The sequence below is a fragment of the Amborella trichopoda genome, chromosome 11 (assembly GCF_054954075.1).
Source record: "Amborella trichopoda isolate Santa Cruz 75 chromosome 11, AtrichopodaSantaCruz75HAP2 v2.0, whole genome shotgun sequence".
NCBI lineage: Eukaryota > Viridiplantae > Streptophyta > Magnoliopsida > Amborellales > Amborellaceae > Amborella > Amborella trichopoda.
Genome location: NC_142346.1, coordinates 31,629,320 through 31,651,809, shown reverse-complemented (window position 1 = coordinate 31,651,809; position 22,490 = coordinate 31,629,320). Strand labels below are relative to the sequence as shown.

Genomic DNA, 22,490 nt, shown 5'->3' with positions numbered 1-22,490 from the left:
ATCCCATCATCATTATCGTCATCTTCATCATCAAAATTTTTTTCCAACTAATTTGCATCGGTTACACTAATGTAAAATCTAGTCATAGATATTTTTCAAAGCATAGAAATTGATAAGTAAAAAATAGAAAGATTTAAAATTCATAATTCCATTTTTAATTATTTATAATTTTTTTAAAATAATTGGTCATAAACAATTTTGAGAAGCACGAAAACTCACAAATACATTTATTCTTGGATAAAAATTGAAATTACGGGCAGAAAAGATTTCACAAATCCTAATAAATGATGTTGCTCAAAGGACACCCATTTTTGTAACTTTAATAATTCTTCAAGAAATTTAACATACATAAAATTTATTAACATAAAAAGTTCATAATCTATTTTTTAAATCAGAATTTTAATTTTCGAAGTAAAGAGTTTTATCTTAAAGATAATATTATTTATTTCAAAATATTAATATTCAATGTAAAAAATCTTAAAAAAATTAAAATTTTAATAGATATAGAATAGGATTGGACCAATATTCTAGGCAGAAAAGATTTCGGGAACAATAAACTTCAAACAACGAAATGATTTCAAACTTACCTTATCACATTACAGATAGGTACAATCATATCATGGTATATGATTAAGTGATAGAGAAATTTAGAACTTAAAAAAATGGAACAAAATCTTAAATTTCAAGTGGCATGCAATTTTGGTTGAGAGAGAGTTGATAGAAAATGAGAGAGATGTAATTACAAGGGATTACAAAATTGAAGCTGATAGCTCCACCGATAAACCATGTTTTCCACCTATGAACTTGCATATTTCCCACTCATGAACTTGTGAGAGAGAAGAAGAGAGAGTGTGTGTTCTATCATATTCATGATAATTTAATTTTAGAAATTAAATAATTAGCAAGATCAAATACCAATTTAAGCAAAGATTTAGAAAATTACATAAATATCATTAAATCTTACCATTAATTTCTCCGTTATTTCATCTACCTGAGTTTTACCCCATTTTTACAATAGTATCAGAGAATTTTTAAACGATAAAGTAGCCCTTTGAGGATTTTCGAAATCAATTTTAAACCTTCCAGATGGTAAAGAATTCATTAGCATCCCCCACCCTTTTTGGATTTTGAAAATCCAAAATTTATTTGATAATTAAATTGCATTGCTCCTAATAATTTCATTATTTAAAAATCTGATTACTTCATAATCGAGTTTTTTGATTTTCAAAATAAAAAAATTGCATTTCAGCACCTCTGAACTTTTTCGGACTTCAAAAGTTTGAAGTTTACTTTAAAACTAAAATTATTTTGAATTTTTAGAACTCAAAAATTGCATTTTCCAGCGGAGGATCCTATATTTTTGTTGAATTAGGATATTTAAAATCAAAAAATTTTAATGAGCACACAGAAAAAGAAAAAAAGAAGTCCGTCTACCTTCTCTCTCATCAATGATCTTGTATTTTCATTGATAAATTGAAACTTAGGAGATATGAGAGTTAATAAAAAACAAAGGAAGCAAAGGGAGAGACTCACTTAAATTAAAAAAAAGAAAAAAGAAAGTATAAAATAATATATCCTAAATAAAATGGAATTTATTTCCCTACAAAGTGCTTAAAACGTCTGGTCACTTGCTGAACATACTTTCTAGAGATAGGCTCCCTATTTATTCATGTGAGATATGTCCACCCATTGAATACGACTTAATAGTTTATAAAAACCTAATCAGTCAATACGAAGTATAAATAGAATAATTCACCGAATGAAGTTTAAATATCACATTAATCTATCTCATTGATAATAAAAAAAAGACAGTCACACGCTATTGCTAAAACGTAAAAATTAGTAAATTACATTGTATAATCCAAAAAAATTAATCAAGACAACACATATGCATTATTTGAAATAAAAAATAAAGTTGCTCTCTACATCAAAAAAGGAAAAATAAATGTTCCATTGTATCTAACATCCAGGATCCGACATTGCCTATACAAATAAAATAAAAACGAAAAAAATAAATTGTTATTTTAAAACAAAGAGAATAAGATGGATATAGTGCTCTTGGAAAATAGCAATAGAAGCTAGAGGAGAGGGGAACATTAAGTTATGAATAATTTTAATATGTCAAATTCTATAATTAAATTATAATTAATATAAAATCTTAAAACATAGTCACAAATAATTTTAAAACGAACAAATTAATAATTACAATACATACTTTTTAAAACCCTAGAAAATCAAAATAGATTATGTTATTTAGAATAAAAATAAAGAAATTTTCTACAATAAAAAATTAAAATTTGATTTCTCTTTGGCATACTTGATTAAATGGAGTCATTTTTATAAATAAAAGAACCATAAAATAAAAATAAAACTAATACTTTTTCTTTATAAAATATGTAGTTGGAGAACTTTTTCTCATTCTTTACCTTTCTCTTATGCTTTAAAAACTGTTTCTAATGTTGAAATAAAATATTGCAACATGGATGCAAGGGAGAATGAAAATTTTAATATATTTTTTTGTTAAACTTTTATGGAATGCTTGTTTTTTAATTGTAGATGATATACCTATTTGATTTCTCTAAATTTAGAGAAACATATTATTAATTACTATTTTGTGTGTTTGTAATTATTAAGTCTTGAACATCTCCTTAAAAATAATACAAATTTTGCTTTTTTATGTTTTTAAGCATCTCAAAAGCAATAGCAAGGAGATGGTATTTTGCGTTTTTAATTATTACATCTTGTACATTGCCTAAAAAGTATATTTTTGATTTCATTAATTTCAAAAGTGATGCAGAAGGAAATGGAACATAGAAAACAATACTGGGGAAAATAAATTATAAAAATAGGTCATAAATAATTACATATACTAAAGTTATAATATGTAAACAAAATTACATATGTCATGTAAAGAAAGATAGTAAAATATATTATATATAGTCTAACAAATATTAGACTTTGTAACAAAAAATTAGTCAAACATTAATTTTCTTTTAATCATAAACCAACACGTAATTATCTCCCTGTACTATCTTTTATAATTTACTGAAACATGAAATCCATATTAAAATATAGGTAAATTCGAAACTAAAATCATCATATTCCATATTGCATATTATACGAATGAACAATTATGTTAAAAAAAATTTTAAACTAAAAAATTACAATTCAAGTGTATAATTCCTTTTTAGATAACATAATGAGAAATTATTGCGATATATTATTTAACACAATCAAAAAATTTATAAATTCCACTTTGAACAACATGATAGTATAATGTAATGTATTTACTTTATTTGCGTATTTAGCTTATTTTAACAATATCTTTTCATTTTACAAAAGACCATTATATGATAACCAAAAAATTAATACTATAAGGTTTTAATATAGTTACTTCCAACTTGTAAGTTCTTTTATAATTACAATTTGTTAAATCCCTTAAAAGATAATTCCAAAATCAAAGAAATATTGTTTTAAGAAAAAGAAAGAAATGAGCAATGTTGCATTTTTATTTTTGTAGTCTTTGCTTTTTATTTGTAATTTGCAAGGGCTTCTATATATTGAAAAATATTCAAAAAGCTCGAACAGAAAATTGTAAAAGAACATAAATATGTTGGGAGCTTTTTTATTTTATTTTTAATTTGGTTTATAAAACGTAAGAAAAAGAGGAGAATTAAATTTCTATTTTTTTATCTCTAATTTTTTATATTTTTCTTTTAAATTTCCCCCAAAATTTAACACCAGGTGAACTTTTTTCATATATACTATAGTATTTACTCTAGAAAATGTAAGAAAGCTCATAAGGAATTATGTTTTTCCTTGTTTGGGGTATTCTTTTTGTTAATAAAAAACAGTCATAAATTATTAAAACAATAATAAAAATATGAGAACCTTTTATAACTTCTAAAAGAACAATATTTTGTTCCCTTATAAATGAGGAGGAAAAATTTATTTCGTCAATGTTTATAAATTTATGAGAGTGGAAGAGCTGAAAGAGAGAGAAAAAGAGAGCTTCCTCTTTTTTCTTTTGCATGTATATAATGACAAAGAAGATGGAGAGTTGGGTGGAGAGAAAAAGAAAGGAAGAGATAGCATGAAGAGGGAGAGGGGCAGTAAAAGGAAGAGAGAGAGAAGGATAAAGAAGGAGAGTTCAGGGAAGGAAACAGAAGGGTACATTGAAAGAGAGATTTAGGGATGGAAATAATGAGAGAGAGAAATGAGAGGGGAACAAGAAATGCGAGAGAATGAGGGAGATCACAAGAGAGACTTAAGGACAAAGATTGTAGGAGAGACTTGATGAGCTCAAAGTCTTTGATTTTCAAATTTTTTAAAAAGAGAGAGATAACAGATAAATTGCAATAGTTTTTAAGCAAAGAGAGAGATTGAGAGAGTGGAGAGAGGGACACGTGTTGTAAAAATAATGCCACGCCTTTCTCGATTAATACATACTAGAGGGAGCTCATGCATTGCACAAAACTTTAGACAATCTCTACTATAGAATAATACACAAAAATATTGTATAATAAATCAAATATAATTACATTGATATAGATGAAAACTTGAATATTGGCACATTCTTTCTGTAATATGGACTTCTAATTTCAAGTTTTGAAGTAATAACAAGTAAATAATCTTCTAAAATTTCACTGTTTTTAGAAGCATAAAATTCATAATTAATAAATAGTTATTTAAATAACCAAAAAAGGTCAGAAACTATATTTTTTTATTTCTTACTTTTTAAGAAAAGTCATCACAAATTATGAAAAATATTATAAATTAAGAAATTTGATAATTGGCAATAAACTATTTTCAAAGAATGAAATTTCCATTATAAGGAACTCGATAGTTGGCCATAAACTATTTTCAGATTATGAAATTTCCATTAAGAAATACATTTTGTGTAAATAAAGTTCCTAAAATAAAGAATGTTTCACATAAATGAAATTTAAAAACATTTGTAGTTCAAGATATAAAAGATCGTTAATCTCAAATATATTTGTATCAAAGTTGGCTTGTTAAATGTTATATAATCGTATGAATCTCTCCTACTATTTCATACATGAGTTTCCCTCTTATTTTTCTCCAAAAATACCTCACTCTTCATATTATCTCTTATATCCTTGATTTTCTCTATGCAAAAGGTCCTTGATTTTCTCTATTTATTATTTGATTTGCATTGTTTGAAAAAAGACATGATAATCCAAATCCAACAAAGCTATGGTAGACAGAGTCTCGTCTACTATTTTACAATTGAGTCTCCCTCTCATCTTTCTCCAAAAGTATCTCATTCTCCATATCATCTCAAATCTCCATGACGCTCTCTATCTAAAAGTCCATTGATTTCCCCTATTTATTATGTAATTTGCATTGCTTAAAAATGGCTAGATAACCCAAATTTACTTAAACATTATTCTCAATGTGCCCCCGAAAGATGACGGTCGCCCTCCCACCAAACCAAAAAAAACAAAAGATGAGGGAATGTTAATAGAGTCACCTATCACTATAGCATTCACTCCCTTCTTATTCTTTTGACACATGTCCACCCCTTGCATTTTGCGCTCTCTTTCTATCTCTTTCTCTCTCAATCTCTCTCTCTCTCTCTCTTTCTCTCTCTCTCTCTCTCTCTCTCTCTCTCTCTATATATATATATATATATATATATATATATATATATATATATATATATATATATATATATATATATATATATATGAAAATGTTGAGATCAGCCCACTAGCTCATATCAACATATGAACTCAACGACCCAGATTAAATATGAGCTGATCTGATTATCACGACCTCATTTTGTATTTTCATTTTAATTTTTGGTCAATTTATTTCTTATAAAATATTTTTAAAATATTTTTATTAGGTGCATCTTGATGAGAAGAATGGATGTCTAAAATTTCAAGTTATTTGGATTTCTAGAAAAAATATTAAAATTCAAATTTGAAATGAGGTCATGACCATCAGATTGGCTCAGATTCATCTGGACCGTTGGGATCATATGTTGAAATGGGCTAGTGGGCTAACCTCAGTATTATATATATATATATATATATATATATATATATATATATATATATATATATATATATATATATATATATATATATATATATATATATATATATATATATATATATATATATATATATATATATATATATATATATATATATATATATATATATATATATATATTTTGGTTAGAAGTGTTAATGCAATTTTTGGTGACATCTTTCTTGAAAAGTCAAATGATATTCTACTCCCGTAAGACTAGAATGGCCGTTTACTCCCTTGAGTAAAACTCCACTAAGAATTAATTTTAGGATCCCAAATCTTTGGAATCCTAAAGTTGCTATTACGGCACTCTTTGCATTTGAAAAAATAATATATGGATATTGAATAGCACCTATCCAATTTTAGATGATGAGATCTAAGTGTTACAAAACTCAATGTTTTTCAATTTTTTAGAGCATAATCATCTAATAATTCTTAAGTGGTTCCCATAATTTCAGATTGAATAAATCATCTGAAATAGGTTTTGACCTAGTGAATAGAAGTAAACTATTCTCCAGTCGACGTGCTCGAAAATCCAAACTATTCTACCCATGTGGGAATATATAAGAGAACTAAAAAAAAAGAAGGCTAAAAGTCGTTCATATCCCAAATGCACAAGTAAACATTTCTCACAATTGTGTTCCACCCATTTCTTACCCATTATTGAATAGATTAAGGTAATAAGAACTTACCTTTTGCTCAGCCATCCCCATAGATTGTAATTTCATCCATTTGTTGCTGAGGATTTAGCAAGTAATCTACAAAGTGAGCACCAAAAGAATTCCCAGTAATAAAAGTGTGTGGAATCCTGGCCTCTTTGATAGCGCTTCTAATTTTCTTCTTAGTATCACTTATTCTTTGTAATGGAGGCAAACCATATGCTTTGCCTGCTTCGATGCCAAACTCTGAAGGGATAAACCTCTGCACATGTACTCAAACATATGTTTTAGGTGGGACTAGTAAAATGTGGATGTGAATAGAAAAAACTTTAAAAGCCGGGAATAAAGGAAGAAAAAACAAACAAAGTTATAGTACAATGATTAACCAGCAATAGTAGTGCATGTCAGCTCTTGGTGCAATCAAATTATTAATTTACCTTAATGTTCCCCACTTCTTTGATGGCATTTATGAGTATGAGTTGCTCTAAATGTTGGGGAATGGGCAACAATGAGATCACATCATCAACTTTATGAAGCACCGAAAGCAGCTTATCATATTCATCCATGTACCCCTATTATGACACAAGCTGTTAAGTAACAGTATTTCATAATTTTCTACATTATAAATGGAGGATAAAGCAAAAATTACTTGGGGTTTAAATTATCCAAATTTAAAAAAAGGTAGTCTAATTCTTATCCTTGTTTGTGATATTTTCCACCCTAAGAATATTGGTCGGGTTAAGGCTACCAATTGGGATGGACTTGACCTTAGCGAAGGCAGCCTGATGATGCTCCCAGGCCGAGCTTGGTCCTGCCCCGATCTAAGGTGACTGGGCCCATATTCAGTGCAGTTGTGGTTATAAGAGCTAGGTCATACCTATTGTTGCTTATTGACAGCCTCATACATGAAGGGCACCCCAAATGACCCATGGGCCTTTAGGCAATTGTATGAGTCCAGTAAGCCAGGCTCAAGCCTAACACGAAATTAAGTAATTTGGCCTGAATAAGGCTCTTTTCAATAAAATTTTGAGTAGGCCAACAATGGATTGGCCCATTGGCAACTGTAATCTTAGTTCTAAAGCAAATAAGCAACCACATGTGCCCATATTTCGTAGGAGTGATCTAATGCACACTTTATTTAGTACCTTGTCGTTAACTGCAAACTAGTGTTACAACATTTATATGGTATAATCCCTTTATAAAAGATGTGCAATAAAAAAATAAAATAAAAAATAAATGAATAAAATAAACAATGTACAAAAATTCTTCCAAAATTAATTACTACTCCTCCCAACCTTTTGTCAACCAAAGAATCAACCCCTTAGCCTGCATGTGCTGAGATAGATAACCCAAATAGTTGGAATAAGGCTTTGATGATGATGATACGTGTGTTGAGACTTGAAATAAGATCACATGAGTATGTCCACCCCAAGGTGCTAACGCACGATAATTAACCCCATGTACCAGTTAATGATGTTTTAAGGAATCGTCCACCACCCTTAGTTACTTTACTTATTCCATACTCATAGTAAAGAAGAAACTTGGTGTATTTTGTTGATCATAATGTAAAGGAGAAGTATAAGGGATTGTGTATTATACGACCATTTACGACTCATAGTCACTCCTAGCCATTAGATGTCAAATTGGATGGCTTGGTGTTCATTGCGAAGTTTGAGAAAGTCTTTTTTGAACTTTTAGTCTAATCAATGATATACTTAAAACTATCTAATTTAAAATTTGATAGTTAGAGTAATTGTGACATCCTTATGCTAAAAGTTAAATGGCCCGTTTGTGTAATTCTTCAAAGTATAAACATCCATCTTTGAGAATTAATACTTCAATTTTTCAGTTTGGAAATGGCCTCAAAGGTGTGCAATTTTAACATCCATCTATTATTTTAGAAATAGGACATACATCTATTACTAATAGGTGTCCTATTTTAAGAACGAAAAAGTTTATATAAGGTTGCAACTTTAAAATGTAGAATTACAGATGCACCTCAAAAATCTATCAAAAAAGGTTGTTTTAATGTTGGAAAACCCTAGATCATCTCTACAATGAGACGTATGACTATGAAAAAAAAAAAAAAATGTTTTGAGTCCTAGAAATAGTGCATTTTGCAACACATTATCTAGATCGTCAATTTTCAAGGTTTTCATATGTTTATAGATCTACTTAATTTTAACCATTTGTAAAGTTTAAAATTTTATAAATCGATATGAAATAGATTTTGAGATAATCCTAAGAATTTTTTATACCAAAGTTACATGTTATGATAAAATTTGGAGGTGCACCTTTAATGGATTGTTTAAAGTTGCAACCTTATAGAAACCACACCCTTTTAAGAATTAAGCTTTATTTTTGTTTCAGAAATGAGTTTAGTGAATTGAGGTTAATAAATGTAATGTCTTGCCACATCCAGGAAGCTGAATGAACTTTCTACCTTCTTTGCTATGTGTAATAGGTCAAGATAACTTTTTCATATAGAGTGATTTGCTTGTCTCGCCTATATTTTCCATTGAAACCCTCAAACTTTTATCTCGTCTTTCCTCGTAGGAATATTGCTCTTAGGCTTGACCTTAAGAATGTCACCACGTTTGCGCTAATGTAATATGGTAAACATGACGTTCGTTAGTTTCACTCACAAAGAGGCACTATGTCTCACTCAAGATGTTGAGATTAGTGACATTTAAATATGCATCACTAATATCTCCAGATTTCCAAGAATGAGGAAGTTCCAAGAGGAAAACAACTATATACTATTTGTCACTTAAAATGATAGCAGCAACACTCATTTCATATATCTTTGTGAGTTTTTCCCTCTAATGCTCCATCATGGAGACATTTGGTGGAATTTAGTACATATTAAATGCTCGCACGAGCCCGCACAATATGTTAGCTAAGTTTTAAGCAAATTGGAGTTGTAAGGCTTACCTTATGTTTTTGGCTATTGGAAAGATTTTAAACTAACCTCTTTGGTTATTGTACATGCTGCTGAGCATAGAGATGTGTATAAAGGGCATTATTGATCCATGCTTGAGTTGTGTACCCTTACTCAAGAGCGTCCTGTTTGATGGTTAGGTTCTTCGATATTGCATACTTATCAACTGAGTATTAGAAAATGCATATCAAAATTCCCAACATCTAGAAGTTTCCTTATAAATAGTGGGCAATCAAATCCTTTTAACGCACTAGCTGTCTATGTCCGTGAAAAAAGAAAACTGCAGTAAATTCCATGTATATCTTGGTTTATTCAGACATTCATGCACACATGGGTATCATCATTCCTAGCATTCTCTTGAATCTTCAACAATTAAAAGTCAAACTTCTATATGAGAGGTACGGCCTCTTATGTATGAGAGGTATGGCCTCCCCTTAAAGAGAAAAGAGCTTCATATGGAAAGAAAAATCATGAATGTGTCTCTTGTAGATTGAGAGCTTGGTTTTTGTAAAGAAGTAGTTCCCATGAAGATTTTGGGTGGTTTCCCCTTTTAGAGAAAGAAAGTCTCAGTTGCTTCAAGGTTTTCTTCCTGGACAGTGGTTTAGTTGTAGAGCAGAGATGAGTCTATTCATGGACAGTGGTTTAGGTGTGGAATAGAGATGAGAAATCGACAGGTAGTGCCGGTCTTACGACTGAGTACAATAAGGTTTACTCGACTGGTTTTTGTCAAGGGCTATAGACGTAACTCTATGTCCCCAAATCTGTAATGTAACTTTCAATGGTCTAGTGGATTTCAGTTTGTCATATTCGTGTATTTAGCCCTCTAGGGGTGAACCACGTATATCTTTGTGTTATTATGGTGTGTGTGTTTCATGTTTTATTTCTCGTATCATGGCTCGTGCTCTTTCTTATTTTGTTTATAGCTCAATAAGTACATGATCTAGGAGGGATCCAATTTATGGGATTCTTGTTTTTGCATTCAAGAGGGTTCTGAAATCCAAACAACTGGTCTCAAAGCGCATGGTTCAGTACAAAGCTAGTGTTTGTTCACTCAATTGAAGAAAAGAACATGACAAAGTATGCACATTTTATTTGAGGTGCAGAAATATGATGACAAACATTATTTTTCAGCAAGAATGATAAAGGAATTTATTTGGCAAAAGATGGAAAATTCATAAAGCTATCCAATGGATGTTGGCATGGTGAGCAAGTGATCTTAATATCAAGGTGGAGATTGTTGGATATAGTAAGATCTAAAATCACCCACATAAAAATCTCATATTATGTGGGTTTGAGATTCATATTGATAAGTTTCCTAAAGGAAATAGAAATCTAAAAAGATTAGGACTTTGAGACATATCTCTTAGTTCTTGAGATATATGTAATGCTTATAAGAAGTTTTCTATTTAGTGTGGACTCCTACCTTATATATATAGGATGAAAGAGCAGAGAATTTGTGTGCCCTATTTGGATCACCATATGAGAAAGATGACTTCCTCTAGAGAGAGGAAAGGCAGGGGTCTCTTGTGCATGAGAGGTAAAGCTTTCCCTTGGAGAGAAGAAAGCTTTATATGGTGAGAAACACCATGAATGTACCTCTTGTAAATTGAGAGACTAGTTTCTTGTAGAGAAGTGGATCTCATGAAGATTTTGGTTATAGAGAGAGAAAGTCTGCTCTAAAGGTTCTCTTCCTGGATAGTTGTTTAGCTGTGGAATGGAGATGAGTCTATTCCTGTATAGTGTTTAGCTATGGAATAAAGATGAAAAGATCGATAGGTGGTGCCCATCGAGAGACTGGGTATAAAAGAGTTTACTAGACTGGTTTCTGTCGAGGGTTGTAAGGGTACCTCTATGTCCCAAAATCTGTAATGTAACTTTTGTCGATATAATGGATTTCAGTTCGTCGTGCCCATGGCTGTAGCCCTCTTGGAGTGAACCATGTAAATCTTCGTGTTCTTGTGGTGTGTGTGTTTTGTGCTTTATTTCTTGTATTATGGCTTGTGCACTCCTATTTTATTTCTAGCTAGATAAGTACATGATCTTGGTGGGATACAATTTTTGTGATTCTTGTTTATGCATCTACGAGGTTTCTTTTTTTTTTTTTGAAGACAAGTCACGTGATTTATAGATTCAAGAAAAACCGACAAACAAATATAATATCTCCTGTCAAAACAGACTAATCAAAACATAGAAAAAACTACAACAAAGAAAAATGAAACCAGCATCCACCTAATCAACTTCTCAACAATCAAATTATTTACTGTCGCCCCGATCTTAGCAAGACCATCTGCCTCCATATTACTTTCCCCATAAACATACTTAACAATACATTCTAACTCCAAACAATAATCATTCGCATCAACAATCAAGCTATGGAATTTCCATGGATACTCCGCTTCTTGGTTAAACAATTTCACAATCTTCATAGAATCCTCTTCTATTTCCACGGTTGCAGTCACCACACCTATTGAACCATGAAAGTGCAACAATACTTTACCTTCCCAAACCTTGACAATACCACTAATACCTCCTTGACTAGGATTCCCCAAACAACATCCATTAAAGTGTTATTTAACCCAACCATTCCTAAGACGTTTCCCTAATCCTATCTTGATTTTCTTATCAGACTTCTCACTCGTGAATAAATTAATATTATACATCATATCAAATCATGAAACACCCCACCAATCTTTGTTAATGCTTACGAGCTCATCTACTATCACACGAATCTTTTCTATCAATTAACATTGAGATAAACTCCTATTATCAAAAATTTTCCTATTCCTTTCTTTCCAAATCTCCCACATCACCATAGCTCTTATGATTTTTCAAATAAATTCTGCTTTTTTTACTTATCCCTGTTATCGATCAGTCCCCCAAAAGACTGTCAATACCTACAGGGTATGTGTTATTTAAGCCCACCATGGTAATACCCAACATCATATGGCTTTAGTATAAGAATATTACAAAAACATATGGTCAATGGATTCAACATACTTTTTACACAGAATGCACACATTTAAAAAAATATACCATTTTTTCATCAACATATCATGGTAAGGATCCTTCGCAATTTAACTAACCACAACCAAGCACATATCTTCAAGGAACAAGCTATTTCCATAATTTACCTGCATCTTTATCAGACGATCTTACACTATCTTCAAACAATAATTTGTATGCTAAGCTTACCGAAAAAACTCCATTTCTACTTGGTTCCCAGACAACTTTGTCTTGTTTATCATGACAATAATCAACATCCTTCAAACATTTAAACACTGCATATATTCATAAGAAACCACATCACTCACCTTTCTATATGAGCAAGTAACATTCCATCTTAAAGAAAAACCTGTTTTATCCACCATCTCACTGACTATACAGTTCCTTTTATTTGTTTTAGCAAACAAGTTGGAAACTAGGATTTTAAATCATATTCCCCAACCCATTTTTTATGCCAAAACTTTATAGTATCTCCCTTCCCTACAGTCTTTCTTGAATTGTAAAGAAAGAATATCCTATGTGCCAAGATACCTTTCCAAATATACGAGATGCCCTTTGTGTTGGCCCTTTTAGGAATCATCCCCAAATTTCTATTTTCCACATATTTTTTACCAAGAATTTTCCTCCACAACTGATGTTTTTGCTATGCACATCTCCACCGCCACTTGGTAAATAATGCATTGTTCATAAGTTTCAAACTTTTCATCCCCATACCCCATCACTTGATGGAGTACACACTTTTGACCATTTGACCAGATTGTATTTCTTTTTCTCATCAGATCCTCCCCAAGAATCTTCTCATTAGGCCTTCTAATATTTTTACTACCTTGCTTAGCATCTTAAACAAAGACATATAGTAAATTAGCATATTGGAAAGAGCAGCATTAATCAAAGTTATGCGACCCCCCAAAGAAAGAAGTTTAAGTTTCCATGAGTCTAATTTATATTGAAAACGTTGAATCAAAGGATCCAAAAGAAAAATAGGTCTAGCATTATCAAACAAAGGCAAACCAAGATATTTTAATGGAAAGCAAGTTGTACCATAGTTCATGTCCACTGTGTAATCTTTAAGCTTTTCCTCCTCACAAGCGAAACCCATCAAATGGGTTTTTTGAAGGTTTAGTTTTTGTCTAGTGACCACTTAAATACTCAAACAAATATCTTAAGAGTATGTATTTCCAAATTATTTGCCCCACAAAAAATTAAGGTATCATCCGAATATTGCAGATGTGATACCATTGCCCCATTTTATTTTACTTGAAAACCTTTTAGTAGGCCAAAATTTACCACCATAGTTAACATCATAATAAAAATCTCTCCCATGATAGTAAACAAAAAAGAGGATAAAGGATCTCCTTGATGAAACCCCCAATAAGCTTTGAAAAATCCCTTTGGTAATTTGGACCGAAAAGTAAGTTGTTTCCAAACAATATTCGATCTACATTAACCATTTATCCCCAAAACCCATGGCTTTCATAGTATTCAATAAGACATTCCATTCAACCTTATCCTAAACCTTTTCCAAATAAATTTTACACACAATCCTAGCTTCTTTCTTAGCTAATAGAGAGCTAATAACTTACTAAGTACATAAAATATTATCTGTAATTTGCCTATTATGAATGAATGCTGATTAGGGCCCTTTAATGACCAAAGGGAGTATTAATTTTTGTCTTTTAGCTAGACATTTTGCTAAAATCTTATATAGGCTAGTCAATAAAGTAATAGGTCTAATATCCTGTAGCTTTTCAATCATACCTTTCTTTGGGATCAAGGCAATAAACGTTGAATTTAGACTAATATTGACAAAACCATTATGATAGAATTCCACAATCATCTCTATAACCTCATCCTTCATCAAATCCCAATAGTGCTGAAAGAAACCCACTAAAAATTCATCTGGGCCCGGTGCCCTTTTCCCTGCCAAACTAAAAACAACTTCTTTAATTTCAATTTCAGAAAAGGGTCTCTCAATCCACTTACCTTTATCATCCAGCACTTTCATAAACACATTACAAAGGTTTGTAATAGGTGTATACCTAGTAGTAAAGGCCCCATTGAAATGCTCAATAATAGCCTTTTCCAAACCGTTTTCATCGCCTTTGGTTATCCCTTCTATTTTAAGATCTTGTAAATTATTAACATGTTTCCTTTCATTTGCAGTTGAATGGAAAAAACATGTATTCATGTCACCTTCTTTCAACCACCTAACTCTTGATCCTTGTCTCCAGTAAATTTCTTCTACTTTCAAAACATCACACAGCTGTCTATTTAACTCATTTCTAAAAGCAATGTCATCCAACTCAATAGTTTCTGATTCCCATTATCCCTAATTTTGGACATGATCTCCTCAATATTCTCTTTTTAGTTAGTAACATTTCTTTAACTCTAATCCACCAACTTCTTTTTTATTCCCTGAATCTTTTTGGTTGCAACAAAAACCAGACCATCCCTGAACATCATTTCTCTTCCAAACTTCAGAAATTAGGCCATTCATTGATTTGTCTTTCATCCATGCCATCTCAAATTTAAAATACGCCCCACCTGTTCTTTTACATTCACTTTCCCAAAGTAAAGAAACATGATCATAAGAGCATTTAGGTAATGCTGTAACAGATCCCATTCGAAATAACTCAGCCCACACTAAACATATAAGGAATCTATCTAATCTAGTCATAATAGGATTGGCAACACACCCATTGACCAATTAAATCTAGCACCATTTGCAAGTAAATGAAACATAGCAAAATTTGAAATAAAATCCGAAAAACCTTTCATACAAGAAGTAAAATGGTGATTAATACTCGATTCATTAGGCCATCTGATAATTTTGAAAGTCCCCACCAATTACGCAAGGTAATTTAAACAGATTCCATACATAGCCAAGTTCATGCCACATATCAGATCTGAAACTAGTAGAGTTTTGACCATAAAAGTTAGAGATCAAAAAACAAACATCAGTAGGAATAAACAAGAAGACGCAAGATAGAGACCAGGAAGTAGCAAAAGATCATTCACAACAAAACACAGAGGGAACCCAAATTGCTCATGAACCCCCTGATTAACCCATAGCATCCTTACAATAAAACATAATAGGCCTAAAACCCCAAATAGATTTAACTTCCATCAAACTAGGATTAGAGATCTTAGTTTCTTGAAAAAAAATCAAATCAAGGCAATCTTTCTTAACCATTGGAAAAAGCCCTGATTTATTTTTCTTGCTACAAGACCTTTAACATTCCAACTTAAGATTCTAATCATTTGGAAGTTCTTAAATCCTAACAACATCCGTATGTAAAGCTATGCCTTCAAGATGTTTTAGGTCTAATTTGCTTCTTTGAAATCACAAATTCCAGTAAGGTTAGGGCTGCACAGAGTTTTGTGTGGCTACAAGACACTCCCAAGGCCACACAGATGACATTAGGCTACAATTGCATGGTACGTTGCATGGCCACACATGGGCACCTATGCGGATATGGCCCACATGCAAAAAGCCATGTATGGTTCTCACATGCAGGTTATGCCACAGGTCTGGTGAACTTACACATGTCAAATCACACATATGATCTACACAGGTCAGGGCAAATGTGAACACATGTGGCGATATACTTTTTTTTATTTTTTGCAATTTTTTAAAGGATGCGGTTTTTATGCGGCCATGCCCACATATATAGAAATTCGAGCCCCTTAATAAATCTATTTTAGAGGTAGATTTAAAGACTTAATTTTTAGAGACATGTAATCTCTAAAAGGAGATCCTGAATATGAAAAACTAAAACAATTTTAAAAACTAAAAATAATAAATCTAGTAATAAAATATTTTTACCAATTTCCATTGTATTTAAATGGAACACTTACTTGTATGGATGCTTTACACCTTCTGTAGTGCACATGAAACAATTTTTCTTTTTTAAATGCACTAAACGACTATGCCATATGGTGTGGTGCGACCACCTCCTGAAAGTGTTCCCCGAGACTACAGTATAGCTTTGCTTTACCCAGACCACCTGGGCACTATGTATAAGAAAGATCACCTATGGGTAGTAGTCGCATGGGACCACCTACTTGCAGTAATATCACATTTAGCTTTGGAACGCTTACGGTGCTGGACGACTAGCAAGTTCACCTCCAATGCACCGTGTGGACTACCATGATAGACCAGGTAGTCTAAGATGGATCCCTGGCAAAGCCCATTTTGCGTGTGCTCAGCATGCATATGTATGCCCCAACTCTGACAACGACCACACAGTGCCCTCAGGGGCTAGTTTTGCCAAAGCGCTTAGAAAAAAAAAAGCTGAAAGACTTCAAAAAGAAGGCTTTTTTGTATTTGTATACGGGTCACACGTACTATCAAATTAGAAGGCAAATTAAAAAAAAAAAAAAATCTTCATATCTCCCATTTTTAAGTTTTCTATCTCAATATACCCAATATTTCAAAACATATCTTGAGTCTTAAAAATACTAAGTTTTATATCTTTTAACCCCCTAAACTAACTTGATCTCCTTTAAACCTATTTTTTTCCCCAACCAAATATAAGAAAGATATATCCTTTCTAGACATATATATATTATGGTAAAAGTTTATATAGAGCCTAGGCTCTGAGCAATCAAATTAGAGCCTACCTCAAAACTTCCACCAGAAGAAGTTTGTTTTGATACCCAAGTATCAACAAATTCATTATCTCATCATCAAGATGTATGGACATGTGAAAAAAAATGGATTTCAAGTTTGGGAAATAGTGCATCTTGTAACTCATTTTTGGACCTTGAATTTTCAATATTTTCAAGGTTTCATAGATCTACTGGATCTACACTATATTTTAAGCTTTAAATTTTATAACTGATGATGAAAATATAACTTAGGGCTATCACAACTTTCCAGTATTGAATCCATATTTTTTTACACTATTTGAAGGTGGGCTCTAATTTGATTGTTTAGAGCCTCAGCTCTATACAAACAGCACCCTATATATATAGGAAGCATCTATGCAACGTCTACATCCAAAGTGCTATAGTGATTGCGCCCATAGGCCAATCGCCATCCGAAAAAATCAGACGCATGTGTTTTTGACCGCCACGGACCTAGCATGTCCGTGGAGGGTACCGTCACGAACATACTAGGTGCGTGACGGTCCAAAAATTTACGCGAAACCGCAAAAGATGGCACCATTCATTGTGAGTCCATTCAATAAACCGCCATGGACATAGCAAGTCTATTACGGAGGTGAAACACTGTAGCATTTTGCCTGTAAGAGTTTTTTAGGTTTTTCCATATATAGAGATACTAGGCTCGTGGAGGTCTAAAAATTTATGCAGAACCACAACGGACAGTGCTATCCATTGTAGCTCCGTTCAATAAACCGCTACGGACATAGCAAGTCCGTGACGGAGGCAAAACATTATAACATTTCTCTGATAGGAGTTTTTCAGGTTTTTTCATATACATATACATATATAATGATCTTATGAGACCCTCCCATACCCATATGTATAGGACCCCAAAGGATCATCATTAAATTTGGCACAGATCTCTAGAAAAATTATCACATGGGTATGGGAGGGTCTCACAAGGTCATTTCCATATATATATATATATATAATATGTTCGGAGCCCATGGGCTCATAAAACAGTGTAAGCCCAACGGCTCAGATTGAATCTAGACCAATTTGATAGTCAGGATTTTATATCGGTAATATAATTTTAATATTTTTTAAATAAATCCAAATAGCATGAAATTTGGTTCATAAATGCTTCTCATCAAGGCACACCAAATAAAAACATTAAAAAAAATTAATTCTCATAAAATAAATTGACCAAAATACCCCCGAAATGTTTCAAAGATATTTTGGTCAATTTAATTTATGCGAATTATGGTTTTAATATTTTTATTAGATTTGACTATTCTTGAAGAAGAGACGCTCCAAATATTAAGTAATTTGGATTTGTCAAAAAAACAAAAATCAATTACAAAATAAAATTGTGATCATTGGATCGATCCAAAGTCAATTTGGATCGTTGGGCTTACACTGTTCCATGAGCTCATGGGCTGACAAGAGCTTTTTCCTATATATATATATATAGATACAGTGGAAAAAGTTGGGATTAGCCCACTAGCTCATATGAACGTATGAGGCCAATGGCCCAGATTAAATTTGGGTCAATCTGATGGTCATGACCTCATTTCGTGTTTGAATTTTAACTTTTTATCTACAAATCCAAATCACTTGAAATTTTGACGTGTGTTCTTCTCATCAAGGCATACCTAATAAAAATATAAAAAAATTTATTCGTGAAAAAAAAAATAATCAAATTACCCCCAAAATGTTTCGGGGGTATTTTGTTCAATTTATTTCATGTAAAATATTTTTTGATATTTTTTGAAGATTCAACAATTTTTTATGAACACACTTTTAAAATTTCAAATGATTTATATTTCCACCAATAAATAGAACATACGGTATTTTAGAAAATAATTTATTGTCAATATGTAAATCACTCAATTATTAATTTTCTTAGAACCCATAAATTTGACTTTCTATTCAAATTTACAAGTGTAAATAGAGAGATATACAGAGACAACATTAAACCTGGATAATATGAACTCCCATGGATTCAAAATCGTGGATGACTTGAATCTTGGAAGAAGAATCGGAGGCCTTAGTAGAAGGTCGACTGTAGACATAGGTTGGATGACCCCATGAAATACTCGCCTTTACCATGAATTTACCAAGATAACCAGGTCCACCAATTATCAATATCATGCTCTTCCAACTCATTGTGCACTTCTTTCTCCTCCTCTCTCCCACCCCCAGAAAATGATATGACAGGAGTGTATGGAAGGCAGAGAGCTCATGGGATTTATAGGTGCGCGAATAATTGAGTGGGAGAGGATGCATCCTCAGGGAACAGTAATATCGTCCACAGGTCTAGCAAACGTCAGTGAGGCTCCTTAGATAATGAAAGGGACTGACGCAACTGAAAAAGTATAATGAGGGGACTTGAAATCTCCACCACGGAAGAGAAACACAGAAAGAGAAGAAATTTCTGTAGTTCTTTGTACGTTAAACTACTTTTTCATTCATCATATACTACCCAATACAATATACGTCCATCCCATTAATACTACCTTCGAAAAAACTTTCTAAATCTTTTCCTTCTGAAAGGTGTGACATACGCTTTCCTTTAGTAAAAGGACAACTTCACATCCAACACAATGTACCTCCACCCCTTTAATGCTACGCTCCAAAGGACTTTCTAAATCTTTCCCTTCTTAAAGGATTTCTTTATTAAAAAATGACATACACTTTCTCTAAAAAGGTAACTTCCTACCCACCTTAATCTTAATGTTCATCCCGTTAACGGTATATTCCAAAAAACTTTCTAAACCTTTCCCTTCCTAAAAGACTTGCTTACCAAAAAATGACATACACTTTCTTTCTCTAAAAAAGTAACTTCCTACCCACCTTAATCTTAAAAGGCAATCATTTCTAGTCATTTTATCATTCCTAAACAAAAGAGAATCACACGGAGAGGCGAAGTTTCAATCCCTCTCTACGCGTTAAACTACTTTCTTTCATTCATCAAATACAACCCAATACAATAGACATTAATTTGTTTAATACTTCTTTCCAAAAGTATTTCTAAACCTTTTCCTTTCTAAAATATTTTTCTACTAAGAAATTTCATGTACTTTCCTTCTTTAAAAAGATTACTTCCTACCAACCTTAATCCTAAAAGGCAAACTTTTCCATTCATCTTATTATTCCTAAAAGAGAAGGTTAACAATAATGGAACTTTATAATCTCCAAACAAAATCCACTAAAAAAAATAGAGATTGACCAAAAAAAGGAAATAAAAAAAATAGAAAAACCACCATAATTTCTTACAACCACATTTTCTCACAAATTCTTCTTCTTTCAGCCTGGATTTGCTCGCTCCAAATATAGCGATCAACTCGAACCTATGAAAATCAAAATAAAAAATTAAATAAGTTTTTTAATTCTACATAACTTCATTTGAATCAAGGGCTAAGAGAAAAGTAGTAGCCTCAACTTTGCATCCATTGACTATAAGAACAATTATAAATAGGCATGCGTAACCCACTCATATAAAATGTTAAGGGAAAATTACAAAAAAAACTTAAGATTACACATTCTATGAAACTTACCCCAACCTAACTTTTTCTTTCACTTTTTTTTTCCTAAAACACACTTTCTATGCAAATGCCCCCAACCAAAATAAAAAATAAAAAAAATACCTAAACTACCGTCCCTTACTTTTACCTTACCCACGCTTCTCTCCTCTATCCCACCAAAATAGGGTCTCCGGCGCTGTGTAACTGTGGTTTGGCAGTAGGGCTCCGGCACTATGTAAAGTGTGGTCCGACAGTAGAGCTCCGACACTGTTTAAAGTGCGGTCTGGCAGTAGGTCTTCGACACCATGTAAAATGCGGTCCCGCAGTTGTAAAGGGCGGTCTGGCAGTAGATGTTATTAGATTCCAGGACTCCAGAACTATGTAGCGGGCGATCCGGTAGTACATAGTTTTCGTCCTGTAATTGTCTTAGGGCGGTCCGGCTATTGGGGTCCACAAGTCAACGTCAGATCTGGAAAAAATGATTTTTGTGTACGAGAAGAGCATTTCCGTCTAAAAAAAATGAACTTTTTCCATTGGGGGGTACTTACATAGAAAGTTTGTTTCGGAGAAAAAAATGAGAGAAAAAGATAGGTTGGGGGTAAATTGCATAGAAAGTGTAGTTTTGGGGTTCTTGTGTAATTTTTTCAAGTATCAATACTTTGGACAAGGTTCGTACAAAAACTATTGTAAGTCAAATAATTCTATCATATAATATCTTATGGTTTTGCAAATAAATTATAATAGTGTTGTGGTGGAATTTGCGACCCGGTGTTTGAAAAATCGAACCGGCCTAAAAAACAGCCCAAGGGCCGAATTCGAGTAATCGATAAATCGACAAGGTCCCAGCCAATCTCAACAGTATTAAAAAATATATAAAAATATCCTAAAAAAACTGAAAGGTATACTTAAAGTATGAATAAATAAAGGATATCCAAATGGATTTTAAAAAATTATTTTCAAAAATTTTCAAATAAGATACAAAAATGTAAAAAAATTGGTATTCATGACCAAAACACTTTCCAATCTTTGCCAAAATGATAAAAAACCATTAAAAAACACATTACAAACGACTCCTTTATTTTTTGGCATTTCATAAGTTTTTTACAAAAAAAATTTTGAAGTACCCGGTTAGACAACGAAAAATGGCCAAAACCATATCAGCTAGTGCCCAGTTCCGAGTCGGACAGGCCGAGTTTGTGAACACTAGTGCGGACCTCTTAAGCAAGAGTTGCAAGTTTAAATCTAGTACTCGTTGATATATTTCACCGTTATAATTCAAAATGGCAGCATGGTAGAACTTGGCCTCCATGTTCAGGAGCTCAAAGGTTTCAGTTCTGGTTTAGGCCCGTGCTAGCCCGGCCCGTTACCAGCACAAGAGTTTACAGGACCACTCAGTGTGGGAGGAACACTATGACCAATAAGACAAATGCCTTATATAGTCGAGTTATGATCAGCAAAACTAACATAATGCATGGACATTATGGACATGGAAATATGACCCGTGTTCAAGAGGCATTGCTGACAGGCCAAATTGGTGGACAAGTATGCTTACTATGACCCGTGTTCAAGAGGCATTGCTGACAGGCCAAGTTGGTGGACAAGTATGCTTACTAGTGGTAGTTATGTATGGGTTTAAAATCACGCAATTTGCACATCCGTGGGTTATGTGAAAGGCATTGGCCATGTGAG

At 32.4% G+C, this 22,490-nt stretch overlaps 1 long non-coding RNA gene and 1 other non-coding gene across 2 annotated transcripts in view; both read right to left on the bottom strand.

Annotated features, from left to right (window-relative positions):
• Nucleotides 1-19,492, bottom strand: part of LOC18449079 (isoeugenol synthase 1) — a 32,748-nt gene extending 13,256 nt beyond the window's left edge. Inside the window, exons 1-3 of the transcript XR_002283498.2 lie at nucleotides 19,255-19,492; nucleotides 7,160-7,294; nucleotides 6,756-6,984 (exon numbers count right to left, since the gene is read on the bottom strand). This is a non-coding gene — a transcript (isoeugenol synthase 1). The remainder of the gene's footprint in view (nucleotides 1-6,755; nucleotides 6,985-7,159; nucleotides 7,295-19,254) is intronic.
• Nucleotides 19,493-20,398: 906 nt separating this feature from the next.
• On the bottom strand, nucleotides 20,399-22,210 carry LOC148779847 (uncharacterized). The gene is made up of 2 exons (XR_016044927.1): nucleotides 20,950-22,210; nucleotides 20,399-20,627 (listed from the first exon to the last, which is right to left on the bottom strand). It is a non-coding gene; the product is annotated as an uncharacterized LOC148779847 (long non-coding RNA).
• Nucleotides 22,211-22,490: the final 280 nt, after the last annotated feature.